The sequence below is a fragment of the Ailuropoda melanoleuca genome, chromosome 13 (genome assembly GCF_002007445.2).
Source record: "Ailuropoda melanoleuca isolate Jingjing chromosome 13, ASM200744v2, whole genome shotgun sequence".
Taxonomy (NCBI): domain Eukaryota; kingdom Metazoa; phylum Chordata; class Mammalia; order Carnivora; family Ursidae; genus Ailuropoda; species Ailuropoda melanoleuca.
The window spans coordinates 79,937,154-79,964,046 of NC_048230.1; the positions used below are offsets into that span (position 1 = coordinate 79,937,154).

At 40.2% G+C, this 26,893-nt stretch overlaps 1 protein-coding gene across 2 annotated transcripts in view; it reads right to left on the reverse strand.

Annotated features, from left to right (window-relative positions):
• PAK5 (p21 (RAC1) activated kinase 5) overlaps window positions 1–26,893 on the reverse strand; it is a 292,039-nt gene that overhangs the window by 239,804 nt on the left and 25,342 nt on the right. Inside the window, exon 2 of one of the 2 annotated variants that reach the window (XM_034641341.1) lies at window positions 18,996–19,085. The exons of the other annotated variant lie outside the window; for it this stretch is intronic. The gene's annotated coding sequence lies outside the window, so the exon portion shown is untranslated. The remainder of the gene's footprint in view (window positions 1–18,995; window positions 19,086–26,893) is intronic. 2 annotated transcript variants of the gene reach the window in all.

Consider the following 26,893-nt stretch of genomic DNA (forward strand, 5'->3'; position numbering starts at 1 on the left):
AGAGAAGGGCCATATGCACCCCAATGTTCATAGCTGCATTGTCCACAATAGCCAAATCATGGAAGGAGCCGAGATGCCCTTCAACAGATGACTGGATTAAGAAGCTGTGGTCCATATATACAATGGAATATTACTCAGCTATCAGAAAGAACGAATTCTCAACATTTGCTGCAACATGGACGGCACTGGAGGAGATAATGCTAAGTGAAATAAGTCAAGCAGAGAAAGACAATTATCATATGATTTCTCTCATCTATGGAACATAAGAACTAGGATGATCGGTAGGGGAAGAAAGGGATAAAGAAAAGGGGGGTAATCAGAAGGGGGAATGAAACATGAGAGACTATGGACTATGAGAAGCAAACTGAAGACTTCAGAGGGGAGGGGTGGGGGAATGGGATAGACTGGTGATGGGTAGTAAGGAGGGCACGTATTGCATATTGCATGGTGCACTGGGTGTTATTCGCAACTAATGAAGCATCGAACTTTGCATCGGAATCCCGGGATGTACTGTATGGTGACTAACATAATATAATAATAAAATAAAATAAAATTTAAAAAAAGAAGAAAATAAAATAAAATAGCAAAAAAAAAAAGACACATTATAGCCCGAGACAGGCTTTATTTTTTTAATTTTTTATTTAAATTCAATTTAATTAGCATATACTATATTATTAGTTTCAGAGGTAGAATTCAGTGATTCATCAGTTGTATATAACACCCGTTGCTCATTCCATCAAGTGCCTTCCCCAATGTCCATCACCCAGTTATCCCATCCCCCCACTCATCTCCCCTCCAGCAACACTCAGTTTGTTTCCTATAATTAGGAGTCTCTAATGTTTTGCTTCCCTCTGTTTTCATCTTACTTATTTTTCCTTCCCTTCCCCTATGTTCACCTGTTTTGTTTCTTAAATTCCATATAAGAGTGAAAGAGACAAGCTTTAAATCAAGGTCAGGGTGCAGTCCTTCCACACCACCACCCAAATCCTAAACCACCAACCTGCTTCAGCTGTGGTAAAATCCCAGCGTGGGGAATAGGATCAAAGCAGGGGAGAGAAGCATTAAGTGCTGGCCACCAATGTGAGAAGCAAGAGAAGGCTTACGTTCCTCTATTCAAAGATATGTTCGGCAGATGCAGATAAACATGGTTATTACCTTGCAAAAGAGCCAAGGCATCATACTAAGTGTCTTGTCTTCACATCCTCTGCTCATATCTAAGCCACTGACATGCTTTTACCTCTATGGAAATTAGATATTTGGACCAATTTATGCATGACTCCATCTATCACTTCAAGTCCCCCATCATATTCTTCACACGATACAAATCAAAGAGGTTCCAAGATTCAGTGTAATACTAGGGTTGTACCATCACCACAAAGCAAAGAGAGGAGCAGTTAAACTCAAGGTATAAAACTTACCTTGAGCTAGGTAGCAAGGAATACAGCCATGCCAGGGAATTTCAGTAGAGCTTCCCAACGGGCATCAAACACAAACTTGGAATGTACAAGGGTATACAAGTGAGTAAAGACCTGGGCCCTGTCCTCAGAGATCTCTCCATCTACTCACTATGGTACACCTGCCACGGCACAGCCTCCATCTAGATTCACCTGCAAGGGTGCGGCCCCAGAATAACGCCACCAGAATGCCTTAAGAGCATTCCTAGCTGAGCTGTATTAGAAGCCATCAGTATACACCTTGGGCTGAATTAACCAATTATTTTAGAAGTATGTGCTACCAAGTCAAGCCCTTGGTCACTCAAATACATCTGAACACTCAAGTTCTTTCAAGTACTCTAAGAATTTCTGCAAGATCTCTGCTTGGTGTGCTTTCTTTATGGAACACTGTATGTGACGGAAGCTATGCCTAATTCACGACTCTCAATTCAAGCAGGTGTCATTTTGGCTTCATCTTGCTGCCAAGGCTGCATTTCTTGGGGACAGATGGCTATCAAACTGCTCTTCCATTCAGAATACACACCAGATGCCCTCACAATTCCAGTGAAATACTAGGCTCTTAAAGGTGTCAGCATTTACCTTCTGAAGTTTAAAAATGCAACTTAACTTTCAATTCTTCCGATAGGAAGAAAAAAGTCTCCTTTAAGCCTTCTTTTTCTGTTTTTCATTAACCATCACTTAAATGAAGTTTTAACTCTTTACATCATCTGGAGTTAACACTCAAGGTGACTTCAAGAACAACACAAACCTGACCTCCCTGGCCCAAGAAGCGTTCACCACATTTAGTGGATGTTGCTAGCATCAGCCTGAATCTCCATTCCTGGTCCCATATTGGTGGTCTGGAGAAGTCAGAAGACCAGGATTTCTAGGAGAAAGCAAAGGAACGGTCTCCTGAATTTCCTGCGGAGGCTCCAGGAGAGGCCGAAATAAAGCATCCCCTCTCTGTGAACCTCCAGAGACATTTAAAGTCACTCCTGAGGACCATATGGGCTATCGTCAGTCAAAACTGCCCCAGGAAAGATATCAATAAGACTAAATGGCTCATTTCCCCATAATCTTAACCACATGAGTTTGCAAAAAGATGCTGATGCAAATCAGGGAAGGAGGAGAGGGGGTCTCTCCATACCCAAGATGCAATCAAACGAATAAGCATCAGCCTGCAAAAGTTGCAAGAGCTGTCAGAGAATTCAACTTAAGGAACCTTCTCCCCCAGCAAAGCTTTCTACACCAATTGCTGAATAGCAGTCCATGATAGCTAAAGAGCCTGCCTCATGCTAAGGCAAAGCAAACTGTACCCCCCAAAGTTCCTATACTGGCTCTGCTACTGTGTTGGAATTCCTGCAACCAACTGCTTTGGCTCAAGTTTCTGAGATCCAACGTGAAGGCACAAGCCGCACCACACCATTATTAAGCCATAGCACCTTACGCAGTACAATTTATCAGATTTCTTTGCTGTCACAGAGCAACTGGAAAGAGAAGTTCTTATTCTGAGGTGAAGCGTGGGAAGAGGAAGAAAAGGGGAGAGAGAAACGTATTCCAGGACGCGAGGGAGAGGGAGGACAGAAGGCTTGGGGTGGGAACATTACCCACAGGGGGAATGGCTGCTAAAATAAGCCACCTGCGAAGAGTTCTATTTTATAGTCTGATCTTGGATCAAAGATGAACAAAGGGGAGAGACTAGTTCTGAAAATAAACTCCCACTACTTCAGAGTTGGTCACAGATCCAATCAAGGCTAAGAGAAAAGAAAGCAAAAGTTAAGGTGTCTCAGCGCTTAACGGGGAAGAGTGCCACCCTGTAGGACCAAGAGGTGGCTTCTAATCGGATATGCAATGCCATCCAGGTAAAGAGATGGGCCATTGGCACTACCATGCTCAACTGCATTTGGGGTTTTCTCCAAAACTCTCTGTGGTCATTGCTCCATCAGGTCATTACTTTGCTTTCCCCCCCTGTATTATCAAGCTCCATACAAGTGCAGCATTCTTGGGTGGGGGGGGGCATCTCATTCTGTATCACCCCCCACCACTGCTGCTTGATACTTCTCTTACAACAGGGTTGATTGTGATTCCCTATTTACCAAAAGCTGTGGGATCCAGTCCTCCTCTTTCCTTGCCTCTCGGCAGCGCTGGGAATGGGTGGGTTGCATTACCAGTCTTCCCTGACCTTCCTTCTCCTATTTTTGTACTTCCTTCATGAGATGACCTTTCCAGGCCCATTTCCTTTGCCCTCGCCTTACACACTAGCATCCAATATTCAGCATCTTTCTGTTTTCTCTCCTCGCTCTACTGTGCTCCTTTGCTGCTGTTAGCCACAACTCCCTTGTAGACCTTAAAAGCCTTAATTTTCAGTCCGGACATCACCTCTAAACTCTTGACATACAGTCCAAATTCCTTGCTTCCTGGAGAGGTCCATCGGCATGCCTTTAGGTACCTCACAGTCCGCCTGTCTGTCTACAGTTGAACTTCTTGCTATGTCCTCACAAAGATGTTCCATCTTCTCTTTCATGAGGAGCTTTAGTGAATGACCCACCACTCCCCCCAATCACCCAGAGGAAAACCTTCAATCATCTTAGATTCCTGTCTTTCTGATACATGCCAACAAAGGCAGGGGTGTGCCCCATTCATACCTTTGGTCTTCACCACTTCAAACACATGGGACTTTCAAATACCGGCCCTACCTCTCTCTGGCCATCGAGTCTCTTTGCCCACCTGTGTAGCAGACCGGCTGTCAACCTGACTCAGAGCAGAAAAGCATTCAGGGGATGGGATAAGCAGGACAAACAACACATTAATTCCTTTTTTAAAGTAGGCTCCATTCCCAGCGTGGAGCCCAACAAGGGGCTTGAACTCACAACCCTGAGATCAAGACCTGAGCTGAAATCAAGCGTCAGATGCTTAACCCACTGAACCACCCAGGTGCTCCAACCCATCAATCTTTTTTTAAAAATTATAGCTTCAAACAAGACACTGGTGCTTAGACCAAACCACTCTTACAATTACTTTGCTTAAATCTGCTTTATATCCAAGGTCTATGGGCTGGAGATGAAGCAAAGAAAGAGTCCTTTTAAAAGGCATTTTGTGGCTGAGCCATGGGCCTCATGAAAGGAACTTTTCCCAGGGACCCCACCCTACTGACTAGGTCACACCTCCATGGCTTTGCTCAAGCCGCTGGCTCTACTGGTATTGTTCCTTCCCACATCATTGGAAGGTTTTGTCTTCAAGGATTTGATCCAAATGATACCTTTATGAAGCTGCTTCTGCCTGCAAACCCTCAAGGTCAGGAGCATTGGGGAGGGAAGAGTGTATTCTAGCTCAGAATCTCGATCATGTTATTCTATCTGCCTAGCTCCCTCACTAGACCACAAGCACCTTGAGGGGCAGGACTGGGTTTCATAACTATTTTGGATCCTCCCACCACACACAGTACTTACTAGAAGGATAGATTTAAAAATGAGTGAATTATTTATGAAAAGACGATGGTATTTCTGACAGCTTTACACTGGCAGAAAAATACATGGGGAGGGGTTGAGTATTTAAAGGATCCGTTCCAAGTAATGAGAAAGCCACAAAATCCCAAGTATCATATCTAAGGAGGAAACAGCTTGGTAATCATGGTGGACAAGATCCCTAGTCCTGACCCCTGAACTGAGACACTATCTTGTGTCACCAAGTCACAATAGTTCTACAACAGAGCCATGAGTCAAGTGCCTTTCAGAAGTGCTGTTCACAGTTACTATAACCCTCAGCCTATGAATGGCACTGGGGTTATTCTCATGTGAAGATGTGTCCAAGAATTGCCAGGGACCTTTTAAGTGGGATAATTTCTGGCAGACCCATCTCTGAACACATCTCCAATTTAATTTTCAAGAAACCTAAGAGGAGACAATCCTTTTGAGAATACCTCATAACAGACCCCAGAGAAACAAATCCAAAGAAACATATTTGAATAAAGAGCTGGAGAATATATTACCATTTCAGGGATGACTGACAACCCATTTATACTTTACTACATGTTATAGTAGTAATCCCAGCGACGCAGTATTTTCAGAAAGCGAGACTACGTGAGAGATGTGCCGGTTACAGGAGATATAATTAACCTCAGATCAAGTGGAAGTTGGCACCTGAAATCCTTCTCAGAATCAAGCAGGGTATGACTCAATCAATCAAGGATGCTGGCAGAGAGTGAACAGGCAGGTAACTTAGATTGCCTGCTTAGAGAAAAGGGACTAAATCAAGCTCACTCTATTCCATCAGCAGAGCACCTTGAAAACTTAGGGGGAAGGTTTTTAATATAACTGTGATAATGCCTCATCAATTTCTCAGCACCATGAGGAGGCCATTTTGTCCCTTGCAGGCAGGAGAGTTGATGAATCCTACCCACCCAGGGGCCACTCCCTCTTCTTCTTAGTGCTTTCATTAGAGCTAACTTCTTTCATTTATTCAGCAAATATTTGAGTATTTACTCTACAGTAGCCAATGGGCTAACTTCCTGGGGGATATGAACTATAATCTTAACCTCACGATTATCGATCTTTGGTAACAAAAGCATGAAACAAATGAGTGAACAAGTGTTTTAAGAATAAAAATGATTTTGTAAAGAACATCAGTTTATGCTGGTACCAAATAACCTGTGGGTCGGGCTATCTATACCAACAGGTTACCTAAAGGTACCTATGGGTGACCAGTTTCTGTTTAAGGTGCCAAGAGAGCTGACTCAGGGTTCTAGAATTATGAGAAGTTTCAGAGGGAAGAAAAAGGTACAAGAGTTGATGGAGATGCGAGGATGTGGATATAAATCATTGAATCTCTCTGCGTAAGTAATAAAGACAAACAGGACAGGGCTACAGACCAGAGAGAAAAATATGGATTACCAGACCGGTGGTCTTGATGAAAGAGAAAGGTCTCTGTGGGAGAATACAGCAGGTGAACTAGGATAGGAGGTTTGGTCACAGAGCAGGACGCATGCAGCCATGATGCGAAAGGCAGTGGAGTTTCGGGTCATGAAAGGATCCCTGGTGTGGCCTTGGGAGAGTGCGGTTGAGGTAAAATGCACAAAAAGTTCATTTGGAAATGAGAAGATGGAGGAACTAGAAAAGAAACATGGACACATTGTGCTTGTCTGTTTTTAAAAAGTTGGTCGCAATGATACTTGCAGAAAGAGAGCATTTCATCTTCCATTAAGGTAAGAGTCCCCAAATCTGACAGTTCTCTTTTTTTAACCTCCAAGTTACACATTTCAATAAAAGAAGAATCACAGGTTTAGTCTATGAGGCTCCCTGGTTGACTTTCCCTCTGGCTCCCAATCTGCCAGGCCTTCCCTTTCCTACTGCATATTTTTATCTTTTTTCCCCATGAGACTTATATTCCCTCTCTCTCCCAGACCCCCACTGCACCCACTCCACATGCAACTCAGCTTCCAACACCCAGAGAGTGTTGCCCTTCTGGGTTCAAGATGTGGCTTCCATAAATACCCTCAGGTGTATATTACAAATATTAGCAATTAACAGAAGATCCTGAATCTCCCTTGGGTACTCATTTTCCAAGATGAACATGTCACCGGGTCTGTTAAATCAGTCTCTAGGCAAGGAAATCAAGATTGAGTTTTGTGTTTCCTACTGGGAACCACTGCATATTTATAAACTTTCTAAGCTGTAAGTACTACACATATTTTTATAACTGTATCTACACCAAAGGTATTTATACAATCAATTATTTTTTTCCATCAAAAAGGATGCACCTGGCCAAGTAAACAGTTCTAAAATGATTAATGAGTATTTTCCCATAAAAGCATTTAAATGCCTCTAAAAATAACTGGATTACAACCTTGATTGTGTTTACCATCAAAAATTTGGAAATAAGAAGGCACAATGAAATCCAAACATAATTCCACCACCCTCAGAGATAAACCATCAAAATATTTACCTTCTTTTTCAGATATCCAATTATGGGGGGGGGGATGGATCTCTACTGTATAGCAGTGCCTGGAACATAGATGGTGAATAAATATTTGCAGATTGAATGTAGTATCCATACAGTTCTGCAGTCCACTTTAAAATGTTTTTGTTCTCAAACTAGGGTATCATAAAAGGACCATTTATATATTATAAAAATTTAAATATCTAATAGTTCAAAAAGAGATGAAATAAGAGAAATGCTTTTCATTGCCTATTGCCATTCCCTGGAAGAAATCCCAGTAGAAATCCTGGAAACTCACACATAAAGAGATGGAGACACACATGCAGATAGCAATACAGAGCTACATTTAACTACAAATGGTATATATTCTGTATGATGTTTAACAGTGTACTTACTCCCCTTAATATTGCTTAAATAGCTCTCCCATGTCTGCATGCAAATGTACTTCTTTACAAAGTCTTCATGTGGACTGTCCTGTAATTTTACCATTAAATTAATGGACCTTTATGTAGTGGCCAGATTTTGTTAAAAACAATGTTGCAATAAACGTTATCCAATCTCGCAACAAATACTTATTGAGCACCCGCATGTCATGCCACGAGCCCAGTTCTGGAGACTGAGATGTTCACAAAACAGCTGAGATCTCCAACCTCACAAAGTTCACAAGAGAGTGTGACAACAAGAAAACAAAAATGAATGTATCCTTCCCAATTTTACCTTGTACCATGAGGGAGAAGGAAGTGACAGAGACTGGACAGGCAGGAAGGTCCCCCTCTGAGGATGTAACCAGTAAGATGAAAATGAAGCTGGCTGCAAAGGTGTGAGGGGCATCTAAGCACAGAGCAGCTAATACAAAGGACCCAGTGAGAGATCTCATTTCCAGGTAAGACAAGTGAATGTGGCTACGGTATGAGATTACAGACCACGGCTGAGCTGGAGAAGGGAGAAAATGGGTTGATCTTACAGGATGCTAAAAAAGCTTTAATTTTATTCCAAATGTTACAACCAACTACCAAAGAGTGATTAGTGAAGGAATGACACAATCGGAGTTGCATTTTTAGAAGAGCCCTCTAACTGCTGTGGAGAATGGACTGGGGAGAAGCATGTGGGGGTTAACTGTTGCAGGGTACTACAGGGAGCAGGTAAGAGAGAATGGTGGGGTTTGGTCCAGAGTAGGGGCAATGGATGGGGAAAGGCACGAAAGATCAAAGCTACAGTCTGGGTTTGGACTGGACAGAGCAGAGGAGATGGGGAATTGTCAAAGGACAACAGCTGGGCTGTGACAACTGGGAGATAACTTTTTCTCAAATAGAGGAAAAAGGGAAGACGAATAGGGTTGGGGGAAAATGCAGAGTTCTAGTTCAGATAGATCAATTTTGAGTGGCTTATTGGAAAACCTATCGGAGGTGCCAATGACATGTGCATGACAGTCTGGATTTCAGCGCAAATTTGGGTCTATGCTGCGTGGAAATTATTCCTCAGCTTCTGAATGGCTGGCTGTCATCCACAGAGAAATGAACTGGACTATGTGGGAAAAGCAGGTTGAGAGAAGTAACACAACCGGTAGAGACCATTTGCAGAAGGTTGCTCTGGGAAAGGCAGCAGGTTAACTGGGTCAAATGTTACACAGAAGAGAACCTAAAACTCAGTGAGAGGGAGACCAGAGGGAAATCCAGTTCAGTGGCATTTGGGGGGGCAAAACTAGATTGGAATGAGTGTACCAGTTATTGGAAAGTAGGAGGATGTATATGAAGACAATTCTTAGAAGTTCCACTTTACAAATCTGCCTAAGAGTAGAGTAACTCTAGGAGTTATAAGGTCTAAAATGGTTCACAGTTGTTGCTGTTTAATTGTAACGTGAGAAGTCCTACAGCATGTTTGTGTATTAATGGGAGTAATCCACTATGGTGAGAGGAGAATAATCAAGCAAACCATGAAATGTGGAAAAGGTTAGAAAGGATAAGATTCAAAGTACAGGGTTTATCTTTGACATCCTTCAGGAGAGAGGATGAATGAAGGAGAAAATGGGATTCAGACACTAGCTGGTTTGTGGATTTGTGATAAGATGTCAAGAATCTGGGGCACCTGGGTGGCTTAGTCGTTAAGCATCTGCCTTCGGCTCAGGGCATGATCCCAGGGTCCTGGGATAGAGCCCCACATCAGGCTCCTCCCCTGGGAGCCTGCTTCTCCCTCTCCCACTCCCCCTGCTTGTGTTCCCTCTCTCGCTGGCTGTCTCTGTCTCTGTCAAATAAATAAAATCTTTAAAAAAAAAAAAAAGTCAAGAATCTTCTTTCAGATGGCCTCTATTTTCTCAAGAAAGCATGAGGTGAGTCATCAGCCTCAAGTGCGTGATGTACTTGGGTGTCTGTAAGAAGAAGAGGCAAGTCCGAAGGGAAAAGCAAGATGGTGAATTTTTTGTGGACACTAGAAAAGGAAGCTTGGTAGATTCTCCAGCTAACGTTTTACTTCCATTTTAGTTGGGGCTCACGAATTTGTAGTGACTCCCATCTTTCAGCCATGATTCTGTCAAGTAACACTTCCAGTGTTTCTCAAAGTGTGCTACCTGGACAAGAACCACCAGCCTCACCTGCTAAGTTATGAAAAATGCAAATACCCAGACCCACCCCAGACCTACTTCTGTCAGAATGCCTGGGGGTGGGGCCTGGCCATCTGTTAACATGCCCTCCAGGTAATTCTGATGCACTGGAGAGTTTGAGAATCACTAATCTAGTAAGAGATACTTTTTCTTTATGTTGTTTTTTTTTTTGCCATGTGAATGCAAACGGGAGAGAGTGCAAAATAATTAAAATGCATCTGCAAGAGTAACTGTACTGATGACCCATAAAATAAGAAGTAGATAAGCTGTGAAGGCATCCTTTATAAATACTTTGGTCCTTTTCAGATAAATACTTTAAAAGTATTGTTCTTAAATTTTAAATCGTGATACATATTATACGATGCCTCCCCCCAAAAAAGCCCCCTACACTGTATGCCCACCCAACATTTTTTTCTTTTTATTGAAGCATAATTAACATACAATGTTATATTAGTTTCAGGTAAACAATTCTTTTTTCACTTACATCCATTCAAAAAGTGAAGAAGTTATCTCTTGGTTGTTGTTTCTGTGTTACTGTTGCTTATCTTTTATTGCACTTAGGTCCCCAAAATGAACTGTACAAGAACAGGATGGGGTTACCTCACAGAAACATACAAGAAAAGAGCCAGAGGGAGTGAATCGGAACAGGCAAGTAGTCCCAAGTACAAAGTATGGGATGGCTCCATTAATAGGAATGTGTGTCCTGTTCAACTGCAGCGATATTCCCATTCAGTTCCGTCCCGGGGAAGATTCCCAGGGGGTCTTCCTATTCAGTTCTGGATATCACACTGAGACAGATGTATTGTCTAAAACTCTACCATAATAATAATTAAGTGCGTTCCTGAGACCACTGAAGGTAAGGTAGAGTCGAATCTTTGGGGAATATTTGGCCTGAAAGAGAGACTTCTGTGGAGGGAAGACAATGTAGAAAAAGAGAACAGCATGACACCCATAAAGAAATAGGAATAACCGACAAATGAAAGACAGTGTAGACTTCATCATCATAAATCTTTTTAAAAGAAGGAAGGGTAGAATTTATAAGGACACAACTTCTACCACGACCTGTAAGAACACTTCCTAATAAAACAATCACCTTTCCTAATCCTCTAGGTTTTTGGCCAAGGTGGAATGGCATTAGCTAAGGTCTAAAACAAGGATCTTTACCTTCTTCTCAAACTTTGGAACCCTCAAAGCATCATAAATCTCAAACTCCATTTTTGTAGACACAAATTCACTTTACCTGTTTGTTATTTAAATTTCAAACAGTGCCTGTTCTCCAACCAAACATTTTGAGTTCTTCATTTAACTATAAGCAAGGAGATACAGGTCACTATCATTTTTTAAACTTTGTTATCCAACTACTATCAAAAAAGTTCATATTAGCGCACCTGGGTGGCTCAGTCAGTTAAGCGTCTGACTCTTGATTTTGGCTCAGGTCATGATCTCAGGGTTGTGAGCCTGACCCCATGTCTGACTCCTTGCTGGGTGTGGAACCTGCTTAAGATTCTCTCTCTCCTTCTCCCTTTGCCCCTCCCTCTTTCTCTCTCACTAATAAAAAATTTTTTAAAAATTTTTCTAAAGATTATATTTAAATTCACGACTGTTTATTGTGAATTTTTTTTTTTTAAGATTTTATTTATTTATTTGACAGAGATAGAGACAGCCAGAGAGAGAGGGAACACAAGCAAGGGGAGTGGGAGAGGAAGAAGCAGGCTCATAGCAGAAGAGCCTGATGTGGGACTCGATCCCGTAACGCCGGGATCACGCCCTGAGCCGAAGGCAGACGCTTAACCGCTGTGCCACCCAGGCGCCCCGTGAATTTTTTTTTTAAGATTTTATTTATTTGACAGAGAAAGACAGCCAGTGAGAGAGGGAACACAGGCAGGGGGAGTGGGAGAGGAAGAAGCAGGCTCCCAGGGACACCTGGGTGGCTCAGTCATTAAGCGTTTGCCTTCGGCTCAGGGGATGATCCCGGCATTCTGGGATCAAGCCCTGCATCGGGCTCCTCTGCTGGAAGCCTGTTTCTTCCTCTCTCACTCCCCCTGCTTGCATTCCTCTCTCCTTGGCTGTCTCTATCTCTGTCAAATAAACAAATAAAATCTTAAAAAAAAAAAAAAAAAAAAAAAAAAAAAGGNGCAGGCTCCCAGCAGAGGAGCCTGATGTGGGGCTCGATCCCAGGACTCTGGGATCACGCCCTGAGCCGAAGGCAGACGCTTAACGACTGAGCCACCCAGGTGCCCGTTTATTGTGAATCTTAATATCTATTTGAACTTTGTGCCTATGAGATAGCAGGAAAATAGATTTGGAGACCTTCTACTTCCCAATGCTCTTCCAGTAGGACTAGTTTTGACAGAATGATAAACACGACCAGCAAGTAAGAAATGAATGTGCAATACCAGACCCAGAGTCTGAATCTATCACGATGCAGCTCACGAGGTTCATTTTGGTAGATTTACTTCCAGCATCTCCATGGCTGGCGAAATGACTGATTATGGCCTAAGGACCTCTGCCAGCTTCACTTCTACCTTCTAAGAAGTGAATCTAAGTCACAAATGCCAACCTACTCCCAACCTGCTCTTTTCCTAAAGAGACTAAACCAATATCACAGACATAACGAGCCTCTCTCATCTACACACCTCTCTCCACCAAGGAGTCTGATTCCAGATCAGGCTTCCAGCTCCAGAAAGCACAGAGACCCTGGGAGTGGCAAAATGCACAGCAGAAGCTGAACGGCACAAGAAATGAATAGAAAGGCGGTTCTGAAAATTCAAAGACTGTAGGAGAATTTGAAAAGTCATCTAACAGTAGCATAGTTATGTAAGAGAGGGATATCTAACTATCCAGTTAGCACATAAACTTTTATCTTTACAGTAAGATACGGAATCAGTGAAGAAAGAAAACATGGAGAATTCCTACTTCAATACTACTATTGTCCCTATGGAAAAGCAAATCAGGAAAACCTTATATATAACCCCTGTCAAGAAGGTTTTCAGGTCATGGCTGGGAATAATTTAGCGGGTCACTCCTGCCTTCACTGCAACCTGCAAGGAGAAAAAGGACGCCAGCTAGACACATTTACTCACCATGGCGGAAAATATTAGGCATAAAACCCACCTAATTCTTCCTTTTCCTCTTGTCTATAAAAAGTCTCAAATTTTCAAACTCTTTTTAAATTTTTTATTATGTTATGTCAGTCACTATACAGTACATCCTTAGTTTTTGATGTAGTGTTCCTTGATTCATTATTTGCGTATAACACCCAGTGCTCCATGCAATACACGCCCTCCTTAGTACCCTTCACTGGGCTAGCCCATGCCCCCACAAAACTCTGCTAGTGTCAATCTTAAGATTTTTGATTTGCTGAAAACAATTAGATAGCACACCCCATATATCTCACAACAATATCCTGGTAGGTTCTGAATGAAGCTTTTCTTCTTCTGTACTTAAAGAGGTAGCCAATTTTTGGACAAAGCTTCTTAAAGAGCTTATCACTTGAAAATGTCTCTGAAACTCAGCTCCCTAAGAACAGAAGATAGATTTTTTTTTTTATGTATTTGTGTGTGTATAACCCATGTAAGCAGGTAAATTATCTCTGCCAGCTAGAAAAAAATAAAATTTTTCATCCTCTCTCCAACCCCACCACGATTCCAAATTCTGTTTAATTGAATGTGATCTTGGCAAGATTTATAATTCAACATTTAAATATAAATAAACCTTTACTAATTCAGAGTAGGGGTCGCAAGGCCAGTGTACACTACAGTCTCTCAGTTCTGAATAGTTTGTGATGAATTAAGGTTAATTCCACGGATCAAAGTAATTCAAACTGAAGGCCACCAAAATACCACAGAGGAGGACGGCCTCAGGCAAAAGGTCATGAGTTGCTACTTTATCAGGGAGGGCCATCTCAGGAAGGGACAGTGAGCGACTGCAAACTAAAACAGGGAAGCAGAGTCAATACAAAAATGCTTTACAACGCTGGCCACCAGGAAGGGAGACTGATTTCACTTGATCTTGCGGGGCCATCCTCTGAGAAGCCATTAAAAAAAAAAAAATGCTGCTTAGGACAGTCCTTCTGGGGGTAGGATTTTTTAAAAACTGGCTCTTGTTTCCCATCTATTAAAGATTAGCCCTACGGAGCGTTCATTTCCCATACTTCTGGGTTCTGTGCTTGTGTGCAGTAAGATCTCATGGAGTCTCCTGCTTTGGGTGTAAACAAGGGAGGCAAAAGGCATGTGGCTCCCGCACAACATGAGGTGGAGCCAGGCTAGATGCATGGGTGACCACAGCAGTGACTCCCAAGAGAGACAGGTGAGCCCAAGAGGAGCTGAAGTGGCTTATGAACAACACGTCATGTGGACATCACTGTAAATATGGCGGAAGGAGCTCGTGTATACACATAGCTTTCATGTGCATTGAAAGCATCTAGAAGGGTAGCCCAGAAATTATTAACATCACTTACCTACTGGGGGGAGTAACTCTATAAACGGGGGAGGGGGAGGAAGAAGGAGCCTAAACTGTGTACACTTATGTTTTGATTTTGAACCATACGAATGTGTTCCCTACTCAAAAATAATTTTAAAATTTTAGAGTTCTGAAAAAGAAATAGGATTTAAGCAAAAATGTTAAGGTCATGAAGGAGAAATATATAACCTTGGGAAGTGGTGCAGAAACTGGGAGTTGGAGAGGAGTGGGAAGATAGGAGTTAGAGATGATGTAATTGCTCTAAATTCTCCATCCCCCCGCCCACTGCCACCCCGAGTAAGGATTGAAGAAATTCTGCATCAAACAAGAAAGACTGGTGTCAAAACAGTGTTTAAAACAAAGCAGAAACCAAGGGATGGGGTGAGAAGGGGGACAGTGAATGATCATTTTATTTATTTCTGTGCCATTTGATATTTTAAACATGTGCATGCATTACTCATATTAAAAACACTGTGTAGTAAGAAGAGGAAAAAATATACGTTTTAATCCATTCCTCAAATACAGGCTAAATACGGAACTACCAAAGGTGGTCACACCAAGACAACTTCAAATCAGAAAATCACCACTGACCCTAGTGACACTTATCTGAAGAGCACCAAAGCTTCCTGAAACATTCAGAAAACAATGAAGGACAATAACAAACAACAACAACAACAACAAAACCAGTGCTTGTAATTTAGAACACTGCCACTGTTAGGAATGCTAACACTGCACAAAAAAAGCTCATTTTTAAAACGTGGGTTTACTAGAAATTGACATCCAGAATTAACAGCTGCAGTTGCCTGAAATGACAAAGCCCCTTTACCAGGAAATCAATGACCACTTACTGCACCAGCCCAGATTAGCACACAGTGATATGCAAGGGCACAACCCAGCACACATTTGAGGACTATAAAGTGCAAACCTCACCAAAGTACTTGAGAAACAGCAGTTTCTCAGAGAGGAGAGGGATAAATTCTCCTTCCATAAAAATGGAGATACTCAACATCCCAATAATTAGGATGACTTCCTAAAGGCAAGCAGTAAGAAAAAAAATTGGGAAGATTCTAACACATGAGCCTTCAAAACAGATCATCTCTGAAATAAAGGCAGATCAAGTGGATGTTGGATAAACTGATATAATCCAGCACCAGTGGCTTATCTAAACCAGTTTTTTAGGCAAACATGCTGCAATTATTTATCTGCATTCAAGTATCAAATGTACGAGAAAAATAATCTGCCAATAGACATCTTCTGGGAAAGGGTAGAATTAAAATAAATGGGAACATTATGGTCAGTATGTTGTTCAGAAACCAATAAATCCCTTTCTCAATTAGGCATTCTTGGCTCCACAGGTCTTCTGTATGCCCAGAAATAATGTCCTGAAGCTTTTCAAAAACCACCTTCTGACACGTAGGTACCATATACCAGCTAGAGAAGCTCATCACATCATCAGTGTTAGTATAAAGGCAAAGACTAATAGGGAAGAAATTTCACATATCTGAAGAAGCCTATTAGTGCCTCAGAGGTCCACCGGGAAGGCATGGGTGATGGCTATTGCAGGAGACCTCCCAGGGCCCTACCACTAACAGTGCCGTGTGTGAGCAGCATCAGCACCTGGGGACTTGTTAGAAATGCAGAACCTCAGACCCCAACCCAGACCTCCCATATCATAATCTGCATTTAACAAGAGCCCTTGTGTGTCCTATGTTCATTGAAGTTTGAGAAGCATTCTCACGGTTTCTCAGTCTTGACCCCAGAGTCATCTGGTGGTGCGTATATAAAAATACAGATTTCTAAGAGCCTTCTCAGACTGACTGAATTTCCAGGCATCAGCCACAAAGATATATTAAGCAAGCACCTCAAGCCAGGCAAAGGATAGACATATATGTCAATGAAATAAAAATTAAAGTCCATGAAAAACAAAAACATACATCTATGGTCAATTCATTTTTTTTTCTTAAAAATTGTATCTTGACAGGTCTAAGTTTTTTTTTTTTAATTGAGTCATGGTTGACATATAGAAAGCTGAACGTACTTAATATGTATACCTTGATTATTCTGAAGTATATACCCATGATACCATCACCACATACAATGCCATAACCTTAATCATCACCTCTAGAAGTTTCCTTCCCCGTTCTTGAACATTTAACACAACATATACCCTTTCAAATTCTTAAGTATGCAGTACAGTACTTTTAATTATACTCTATTGTACAGTAGATCCTTAGTACTTGCTAGTCTTGCACAGATGAAACCGTACCCAGTCACCAACACTTCAAGTCCTCCTCCCCCTGGTCCCCAGTAACTCCATCCCATTCTGCTTTTAAGAGTTTGACTATTCTAGGGGTACCTGGGTGGCTCAGTCAGTTGAGCCTCTGCTCTTAATTTCAGGTTGAGACTCTGACTCTTAATTTCAGCTCACATCATCATTTCAGTGTTGTGAGATCAAGCCCCGCATCATGCTCCATACTTAGTGGGTAGTCTGCTTCTCTCCCTCTGCCCCTCCCCCAGCTCACATGTGTACCTGAGCACACTCTCTGGCTCTCTAAATAAACCTAAAAGAAAAAAAGAAAAGTCTGACTATTATAGATGGCTAACATAACTGGCATCATGTAGCATTTGTTCTGTGTCTGGCTTATTTCACTTAGTATAATGTTTCTAAGTCCATCTATGTTGTAGCAAATGGCAGAATTTCCTTCTTTTTTGAGGTGCAATAATATTCCATTGTATGTGTATACTGCATTTTTTTCATCCATTCATCTGTTGATGGACACCTAGGTTGTTTCCATGTCTTTTCTATTGTAAATAATGCTACAATGAACACAGGAGTGTAGGTATCTTCTCAAGATCCTGATTTCAATTCTTTTGAGTATATACCCAGGAAGGAGCTAAGACAGTTCAATGAAGGCAAGAATGGTATTTTCAATAAACAGAGCTCGGACAACTACATGCGAAAGAATTAATTTGACCATACGACCTCAACACCACATGCAAAATTTAAATATGGATAAAGCCCTAAATACAAGAGCAAAAACTATAAAACTCATAGAAGAAAACATACAGGGTAATCGGCATGATCTCAGATTATTTGGCAATAGTATCTTAAGACACAAGCAACCAAAGAATAGATAAATTTGACTTCACCAAAATTAAAAACTTTTGTGCAAAGGACACTATCAAGAAAGTGAAAAGACAATTCACTGAATGGGAAATAATATTTGCAAATCATATATCTGATAATGGTGTGGTATCCAGAACGTAAGAATTCTTATCATTCAATAATTTTTTATTTTTATTATTGGATTATAAGAGTGCCCAAATAGCCTAATTAAAAAAAATACATTTTTTTCAAAGCACACAAATGACCTATAAGTGCATAAAAAAAAATGTTCCACATCATTACTCATCAGGGAAATGAAAATCAAAAACACAATGAGATACCACTTCACACAACCTAGGATGGCTTGAATCAAACAGATCATAACAAGAAGTGACAACGACGTGGAGAAACTAGATCTCTCATGGGAATATAAAATGGTACATAACTTTGGAAAACAGTTTGGCAATTCTTCAAAACACAGTGACCAAACAACCTAATAATTCCATTTTAGGTATATACTCAAGATAATTGAACACATATGTTCACATAAAAATTGTGTTCAAGTATTGATAGAAGCAGCATTATTTACAATAGCCAAAAAGTGAAAACAACTCAAATGTCCATCAACTAATGAATGGATAAGCAAAACGCAGTGTAGCCATACAACAATTTTTGGTCATAAAAAGAAATGCAATCCTAATAGATGGTATAAACATGGATGAGCCTTAAAAACACTATGCTACATAAAAAAAAAAAAGGCTAGTCAAAAAAGAACACAACTAGATGATCCTACTTATATAAAATGTCCAAAATAGCTAAGTCCATAGAGTTAGGAGACTGGTGGTAGCTTAGGGTTTAGAGTTCAGAGTGTAAGGAAGAAGAGAATGACTGCTAATGATTACTAGGTTTCTTTTCAGCGTGATGAGAATGTTCTAAAACTGATTATGGGGATGCCTACACAAATCTGAATATCACTGAACTGTATACTTCTATTGTATGGAATATTAATTATAACTCAATAAAGCTGTTAATTAAAAATAAACCAGGAGTGATTATTTCTGAGAGAGAGAAGGCAATACAATTTGGGGACTGGTACACAGCAGGATTTCAATCACATTATAGTAATATTTTATTTTTTATGCTGCTGGTGGGTATATGGGGTACATTATTCTTTCCACCTTGTATGTCAATAAACCAGTTGTGATCATTTTATTTAAAAGAGCCTCCCAGAAGGAACATCTGCATGCTGACCAGTATGGGAAACCTCATCACCATCACTTCCACATTCTCAACCAACACTGGAAACCTTTGGTATGCACCAGATACACCTACAATGTCTTCATAAAAATGCAGCTATCCAGGCCTGACACCAGATCAATCAAATCAGAGATTCTGGGAAGGTAAATGGACCATGAAAAATGGTCAGGTCATTTGCTGAACAATTCGGTTAGAGAAAAACTCTTACTACTTATCTGTTGAGGCCATCCAAAATTGTCTTATGTTTCTGGCAGCCTCATAATGATGATGACTCAGATTCTGGGTTTTGGGGACAACCCTGTGTTAAAAAAAAAAATAGAAGAGAGGTGTTAATTTTAGCCATTCTGACTGGTGTGAGGTGGTATCTCATTGTGGTTTTGATTTATATTTCCCTGATGCCAAGTGATGTTGAGCATTTTTTCATGATTGTCTTCTTTGGAGAAATGCATGTTCATGTCTGGGCAAGAATGCAGAGAAAGGGGAACACTCTTACACTGTTGGTGGGAATGCAAACTGGTGCAGCCACTCCGGAAAACAGTATGGAGGTGCCTCCAAAAGTTAAATACCCTAAGACCCAGCAATTGCACTACTGGGTATTTATCCAATGGATACAAACATAGTGATGAGAAGGGCCCCTGCACCCAGTGTTTATAGCAGCAATGTCCACAATAGTCAAACTATGGAAAGAGCCCAAATGTCCATCAACAGATGAATGGATAAACAAGACAATGGAACATCACTCAGCTATCAAAAAGAATGAAATCTTGGCATTTGCAACAATGTGGATGGAACTAGAGAGTATTATACTAAGTAAAAATCAGTCATCAGAGAAAGACAAATATGATATGATTTCACTCATGAGTGAATTTAAGAAACAAAACAGATGACCATAGGGTAAGGGAAGGAAAATTAAGATGAAAACAGAGAGGTAGGCAAATCCTAAGAGACTCTCAACTACAGGAAACAAACTGAGGGTTGCTGGAGGGAAGGTGGGTGGGGGGATGGGGTAATTGGGTGATGGGCATTAAGGAGGGCATTTGATGTAATGAGCACTGGGTGTTACAGGCAACTGATGAATCACTAAATTTTACCCCTGAAACTACTACTACAGTATAAGTTAACTAAATTGAATTTAAATAAATTTTTTTTAAAAAAATAGAAAGGAGGAAATAACAAGAGGCCACAAATATCTGCTTTTAGAAAGGAAAGTAACAGATAAGACAGCTCAATGGTTACACTGGCAAAAATTTCCTTTTTCCTACCATCAGGGATTTAGTTGGGTGTGTGATTGGATCCTATCTTTGCCTAATCTATGTTGGGCTTAAATTTGGTTCTAGCTCATTCTACTTGGTGGGAAAAATCAGACTTGAATAGTTTTGACTTGAATAGTTTTGATTTCGCCTGTCATCTCTACCTTCCACCATTTGCCTCTTCAGAAGTAGGCTTATCCCTTCCTGGTGTTTTTCACTGAGAACATCATTTCTTCAAGCTTTCAAATTATTGCCTTTGCATTTTTGAAACCCAGACTATGACATCTACAGACTAGCTGAAAATGTTCTTGAAGGTTCACGGCATGATGTTGTCTTTGTTTTGGGGTTTTTTTGTTTTTTGGTTTTTGTCTCTTCACATTTGTAAGTACCATTCCTTCAAAACTCTGAGGTCAGTGTACCATTTTTTTAAGATGCATTGTCTTTGCTGACTTAATATTTCTCAAATGTTTTTAAATTTATTCACATCCCACATTCCTTATTTATTCCGTCTATGGATTTATTTATAATTTTGTTTAAATCAATTTTAAATTGACTCACTTTAAAAAATGAGTCTTCAAATAAATTCACAAGTTTAATATACCTCTTTCGTTTAGTATGTATTACATAAGTGCATAAATAACTATTCTTAAGTTTGTGAATTACACGACATCATAATGTGTACCACATATGTTATAGAAACTACCTTTTGGAGAATACTGCTTGAAAGTCTGTAAGGTCAGAATTTTATTCTAAAGAAGCCTCTTCATCCTCTTGAGTTGCCAAACTTTGGAAAGCCTCTGGCCACCAGATCCTATTGATGTTTCCCTTGACTTTCCATTCTGTAAGCATTTTCCTAACAGTGAAGCTCTACCTTCCAACACTAAAATGATAGCCACTTCCTCCCAAGACTCACTGCTTCTTTTCACCATCTTACCCTTGTTGGTCAGAGTTAAGACCATAATCACAGATGCCCCTCATTGCTTCCTCTACATTTTGGTCAGTGGTTCTCAACCTCCTCTGCACCTGGAGGGCTTCCAAAAATCTTGTTGTCCTATAAGGATGTCTACTCACAACTTTTATTGAACATAGTACCGAAGTCCTAGCCACAGCAATCAGACCAGAAAAAGCATTAAAGGCATCCAAGTTGGTAAGGAAGAAATAAAACATCCCTATTTACATTTGACATGATACTAAATATAGAAAACTCCAAAGATTCCACCAAAACGTTTGTAGAATTGATAAATTCAGTAAGGTTGCAGGATGCAAGATCAATATACAGAAATCTGTTACATTTCTATACACTAATAATGAAGCAACAGAAAGAGAAATTAACAATCCCATTTAGAATTGCACCAAAAATAATATCTACGAATACATTTAACCAGGGAGGTAAAAGATCTGAACTCTGAAACCTATAAAACACTGATAAAAGAAATTGAAGAGGACACAAACAAATGGAAAGCTATTTCATGCTCATGGATTGGAAGAATACTGTTAAATTGTCTATACCGCCCAAAGCATTCTACAGATTTAATGAAATCCCTATCAAAATACCAACACCATTTTTCACAGAACTAGAATAAATAATCCTGAAATTTGTATAGAACCACAGAAGACCCCGAATAACCAAAGAAATCTTGAAAAAGAACAAAACTGGAGGTATCACAATCCCAAAAATTAAGATATAATACAAAGCTGTAGTAATCAAAACAGTATGGTAGTGGCACAAAAACAGACACATAGATAAGAACAGCATAGACAGCCCAGAAATAAACCCTTGAATATATGGTCAATGAATCTATGACAAAGGAGGCAAGAATATGCAATGGAAAAAAGTCTCTTCAACAAATGGTGTTGGGAAAGCTAGACCGCTATATTGCTAAAGAATGGAACTGGACCACTTTCTTACATGATACATAGAAATAAACCCAAAATGGATTTAAGACCTAAATGTGAGACATGAAACCATAAAAATCCTGGAATAGAGTACTGGCAGTAATTTCTCTGACATTGGCCATAGCAACATTTTTCTAGATCTGTCTCCTGAGGCAAGGGAAACAAAAGCAAAAATAACCTATTGGGACTACATCAAAATAAATCTTCTGCACTGTAAAGGAAATGATCAACAAAACTAAAAGACACCAACTGAATGGGAGAATCTATGTGCAGGTGACACATATGATAAAGAGTTGCTATCTGGGGCCCCTGGATGGCTCCACAAGTTAAGTGTATGACTTCGGCTCAGGTCATGATCTCGGGGTCCTCAGACTGAGCCCCACATTGGGGGCTCCCTGCTCAGCAAGGAGTCTGCTTCTCCCTCTCCTTCTCCCCCCACTCATGTTCTATCTCTTGATCTCTCTCTCAAGTAAATAAAATCTTTAAAAAGTTACTATCCAAACTATATAAAGAATTTATACAACTCAACACCAAAAAACAACCCAATTAAAAAATGGGTGGAAGACATGAATAGACGTTTCTCCAAAGATGACAGATGGCCAACAGGTACATGAAAAGATGCTCAACATCACTCATCATAAGGGAAATGCAAATCAAAACCACAATGAGATATCACCTCATACCTGTCAGAATTAAGGAGGGCACGTATTGCATGGAGCACTGGGTATTACATGCAAACAGTGAATCATGGAAAACTACATCAAAAACTAATGATGCACTGTATGGTGACTAACATAACATAAAAAAATTTTTTTTAAATGGCTAAAACTAAAAACACAAGAAACAATAAGTGTTGGCAAGGATGTGGAGGAAAAGGAACCCTCATGCACTGTTGGTGGGAATGCAAACTGGTGCAGCCATTGTACAAAATATGGAGCTTCCTCAAAAAATTAAGAGTAGAATTACCATACAATCCAGTAATTCCACCGCTGGGTATTTCCTCAAAGAATACAAACATGAACTTGAAAAGATATGCACCCCTATGTTTATTGGAGCATTATTTACAATAGCCAAATTACACAGGCAGCCCAAGTGTCCAACAACAGATGAATGGATAAAGATGCAGTATGTACGTATTACTACGGAATTACAACGGAATATTACGCAGCCATAAAACAGAATGCAATCTTGCCATTTCCAACAACATGGATGAATCTAGAGGATAGAATGCTAAGTGAAGTAAATCAAAGACAAATACCAAATGATTTCACTCATTTGTGGAATTTAAGAAACAAAGAAAAAAAACAAAAGAAAAGAAAGAAAACCAAGAAAGAGACAAACCAAAAAACAGACTCTTAACTATAGAGAGCATACCAGGGGTAGGGAGGTGGGGGGGGGATGGGTGAAACAGGTGAAAGGGATTAAGAGTACGCATATCATGATGAGCACTGAGTAATGTATAGAATGTTGAATCACTATATTGCACATCTGAAACTAATATAACACTGTATGTTAACTACGCTGGAATTAAAGTATTTTTTAAAAATAAATAAAGGCTTTTAAAAAAAATCCTGATGTCCTAGCCATACCACAGATCAATTAAACCAAATCACTTGGACTTGGGCCCAGACATCAGTAATGTTAAAGCTCCCCAAGTGACTCCGGCATGTAGCCCAAATTGACAGCTATTTCTTTCGAAAGACACAAATATCAGCAAGGCAAACCAAGGCTATATTAAAGGTAGTATTTAACTAGACTTAATTTGGCAGACATTTGCTTTTCTGACATCTCCAGACACTACCATTTAAAATTCCAACTCTGGGATCCCAAACTTGAAATCTTCCTTTGACCATTAACCGTTAAGATTACCTTTGCCAAATATACTCTGCCACTATGACCCAAATGAAGAATAAGTTTCTTAATATGGACCAATAAAAATTAGCAAAGTCAGGTTTCACCATTTCTTGAGATAGACGAATGAAAACTTTGCAAAGTTTCATTATATACACACCACATACACCCACGGTTGGAGATATTTAGGAAATAAGTCTTCAAATAACTCTAGCGATAAGGAAAACACTATCCAAGTCAGCTCACAAAAGACATCTGGTAGCCACATCAGCAATGGAAGAAGTATAACAGTTTATATAGATAGCATGATTTGCTTCACATTTTCATACATTCTGTGCTGCCTAAGCACTACTTGAATATTTTTAATGACTTTGGAATATTTAAATTGAGTAAAATGAGCACCAGATTGTTTACAAAGTGCTGGCCAACGATCTCCTCCTTACAAATTAATCTGCCCCCAAATGTGTTTTCTTGAAATGTACTATCCTGCCCAGTTTTCCTTTTTTTTTTTTTTTTAAGATTTTATTTATTTATTTGACAGAGATAGACACAGCCAGCGAGAGAGGGAACACAAGCAGGGGGAGTGGGAGAGGAAGAAGCAGGCTCAGCGGAAGAGCCTGATGTGGGGCTCGATCCCACAACGCCAGGATCACGCCCTGAGCCGAAGGCAGACGCCCAACCGCTGCGCCACCAGGCGCCCCCCAGTTTTCCTTTTGATGAGACTTACCAAAGACCACCCAGCAACCCCTAAACGTTACTAACACACACACCCTCTTTCTCTCTGTCCCCAAATAAATGTGTTTGGATAACTGAGGAGGGAAAGGAGGGAGAAAAATCTTATTTTACTAATGAAGAACAATCTAGTACATTAAATCTAAACCTGAAACACTAAAAAGCAGGCCAACCCATCCAATGCTGGCCCAGTGAAAACGACTTGTAATCTGCGGGTATCAGGTCTAACAACACAGACTGAAAGAGAAGGTAGCAGTGCCACTAAGACCAGGGGCTGACGGGTGGCGGTATGGCAGCCACAATCATCCCAACTGGTTTCTACAAGCAGAGACTGAGATGGTCTTGTAGCTACATGTCTATGCCTTGAAATTAAGCAGTAATTAACCCCTGAGTACATGTAATTGTTTTATAATATTATCTTCAAAAAAATAAAAGTATGTGTTCACACAGCCCGTGAAACAATGCCAAGTTGCATAACGGAAATGTCACTGTGCTTGCTCTAGTCATTCTTCATCCCTTCCACACATCTGCCCTCCATAGACTAAGGAGCCAGAATAGCACGCTCCAACACTAGCTTCACCAATTTCCCTCTTAGTGACTTTGGACAAGGTATCTTCATCTCCAACAGCCTCAGATTCCTTACTTTCATAATAGTGCTATGATGTATCCCTATCTCACTTCTTTTTTTAATATTTTATTTATTTGTCAGAGAGAGAGTATGTACACACAAATAGGGGAGACAGCAGGCAGAGGGAGAAGCAGGCTCCCCACTGAGCAAGGAGCCCCATGGACCCCAGGACCCTGGGATGACCTGAGCTGAAGGCAGACACTTAACCCACTGAGCCACCCAGGCGTTCCCTCATTTCTTTTTTTAATGAACAACAAGTGCTTAGACCAGGGCCTGATACAGAGTCCTCTCTCAGAACATGTTAGCTATTATTATCACACCAGAAATTCCTTCGAGTAAACATATTATGTTATAGACCTAGTATACATCCCCATATGCATAATGTATAGGCTTCAGATTGGGAACACCGGGGTTGGTCAAAAGTGATTTGGAATCTGAGATGCCTGCTAAGGGACCACCTTTCCGTAAGTCCACGTTTTAAGGAACAATTTTTGAGCACCCACATGGGCCAACCACAGCTCTGGTTTCCACAGAGTAGAAAACAAAAGACACTGTTGTAAGAATGGAATGGCAAGCCACAGTCTGGGACAAAATATTTGTAAAATAGCTATCTAACAAAAGCCTTCTGTGTAGAATATATTTTTATAAGCTTTATAATTTTTAACAAGAAAAACCCAATTTTTAAAAATGAACAAGAAATGTGAACAGATACTTCACTATATAAGAGATACACATGGCAAGTAATACATAAATAGATGCTCAACATTAGTCATTAGGGAAATCTGAATTAAACCATGAGATACTGCCACTCCTGCTAGATTAGCTAAAATGAAAAAAAAAAAAAACAGATCAGTAGTAGGAAGGCTAAGGAGCAACTGGAACTCTTACACAGGCTGACGGATTCTTACAGAGTTAAGCAGACACCTACTGTACGACTCAGCCACTTCAGTCCTAGACACCTACCCAAGGGAAGTGAAAGCACATGCATGAAAGCTTATCCCTCAATGTTCATAGCAGCATTATTTATAAGAGACAGAAAGTGGAATCAACTCAAGTGTCCATCAATGATGAACGAACAAATTGTAGTAAACCCGTACAATAAAATGCTACTCGTGAATAAAAATCTACGGATGCATGCAACATGAATCTCAAAATAACTATGCTGAGAGAAAGGAAAAAGATTTATGATCCCATTTATATGAAATTCTAGAAAATGCAAACTAATGTAGAGTGACATCAAGTCAGTGGCTGTCAGGGGCAGGAGATGCAGGGAGAAGAGATTTTAAGGAACAAGCAAACTTTGGGGGTGACAGATTTGTTCAGTATCTTGATTGTGGTAATGGTTCCATGGGTACACATATATATCAAAACTCAGATTGTAAAAATTAAATATGTAGATTATCATATAAGTTCTTTACTTTCCCAAGATTACTTTTTAATAGGGGTAGAACTAGACAGGACAGTTTAAATAAGCATACACCACATAGTTCTTACAGAATTAATTCCCACGATACCAAAAAAATACATTCAATATTCACAGCAGCACTCTTTGTAATACTCCCCCCTGAAAACCAGCCAAATGCCCATCGACAGTAAGCTAGAGTGAAGAGACTGTGGTAGAGTCATACAATGAAATACTACATAGCAAGGAGAATGAGTGAACTACGACTCAGAGATGAAATACTGACTGAAGGAACCAAGCAAAAATAAGGACTTCTGATCCCAAGTTTACTCACTGCTGATAGAAGT